General features: G+C 37.3%; 1 pseudogene; it reads left to right on the top strand.

The window, feature by feature from the left end:
- The first annotated feature begins 642 nt into the window (after positions 1-642).
- On the top strand, positions 643-836 carry LOC150075894 (small nucleolar RNA U3; annotated as a pseudogene).
- Positions 837-1,369: the final 533 nt, after the last annotated feature.

Below are 1,369 nucleotides of genomic sequence, written 5' to 3'. Positions count from 1 at the left end.
AAGAAAGGCTTAAGTTTTGCAAATTACAGTGTCTGGAGACTAGGCACCAGCGAGGTGATCTTATAGAGGTGTATAAAGCCTTGAATGGTTTAAGCATGCTCAATGCTGATGGGATTCTTCCTCTAGCTCAGAAAAATCACCTGAGAGGGCATAAATTCAAATTGAGGAAAGACAGATGTAGGATAGACGTGCGGAAATTTGCCTTTAGCCAGCGGGTGGTTGGTTGGTGGAACAGACTGCCATCCCTTGTGGTGGAGGTTGATAGCCTAAATAAGTTTAAGGCTCAGCTGGACAGGTATTTTGAACGAACAGAGGGGTGAAGTGGAAGTGGGTTTTTTTTTTTTTTTTTTTGGCTGATGCTGCATAGGCTTGCTTTCTTGCATCAAATGCCTCTACTAATGCTAATGCTAATATCATTCTTCTCTTTCTTGGTGATTTCTTTCTACTTTCTGTCTCTCTCTCGCTCAGGGCAATCGAAGAATTTTTCTTTTTTTTTTTTTTTTTTTTTTTTGGCTGGAGAAGCGTAAGCCTCAGGCTTCCTTGCACCATATGGCTAATAATAATAATATTAATAATAATAATTTATTCTTTTGGCGATCGATTTGTTTACAAATAGTGCAATAGCAGGGCAACTCGTTGTGAAGGTAAAGTTTTTACTTCTGTTTTGTAATCTCGCAGCGAACTCAACCACGACGAAGAGTGGTGGAGTTTCATCCTGAGCGTGACAATGACTTAGTTTGCCACTTTTTGGTGGTGAAACTTGTCATGGAAGAGATGGAAGGCCGTTCCATCTCTTTATGAAAAGGGATGTAGGGGGGGAAGCCGTTCTGAGTGTTTTTTTACTTAATCAGAGTATAAGCACATTTGTTTCTTATATCGCGATTTAAGAGAAATAATTTCTCTTAATATAGCATTAATATCAATACTGTTATTAATTTTTAGAGAAATAATTTCTCTTAACATTGCATTAATAAGAACTGTAGTTTGGAAATGCTCATTATAATCGAGAATCAGTATCTGACCGGTAGATGGCACTGCCTACACTGCTTCATATCAGCTAATGGCTATATGTAAAGCTAAGATGCCTGCGACTGAAAATGTTTTACTTTTCTTTACAGGTCACGAGAGGAAGCTCTTTGGATAAAATACACGATGTTAAAAAAACTATTTTACGATAGGCTGCAATTAAGAATACAGTACTATTTTTTGGAGCCGTCTCACGCAAATAACAATATCAACTCAGGGGTTATCACAATGTTTGCGCGGGCACGCTAGTCAACTAAGTAGGGTTAATAAAAAGATGAAATTTGAATTTTAACGTAGGAAATATTTTTGGAATATAGTGTCGAAATTTCATAACATCTTATAT

The sequence above is a fragment of the Mastigoproctus giganteus genome, chromosome 13, assembly GCF_048544385.1.
Source record: "Mastigoproctus giganteus isolate SK-2022 chromosome 13, ASM4854438v1, whole genome shotgun sequence".
Classification (NCBI taxonomy): domain Eukaryota; kingdom Metazoa; phylum Arthropoda; class Arachnida; order Uropygi; family Thelyphonidae; genus Mastigoproctus; species Mastigoproctus giganteus.
The sequence above is the reverse complement of the archived record's forward strand: the minus strand, read 5'-3'. Positions and strand labels throughout refer to the sequence as shown.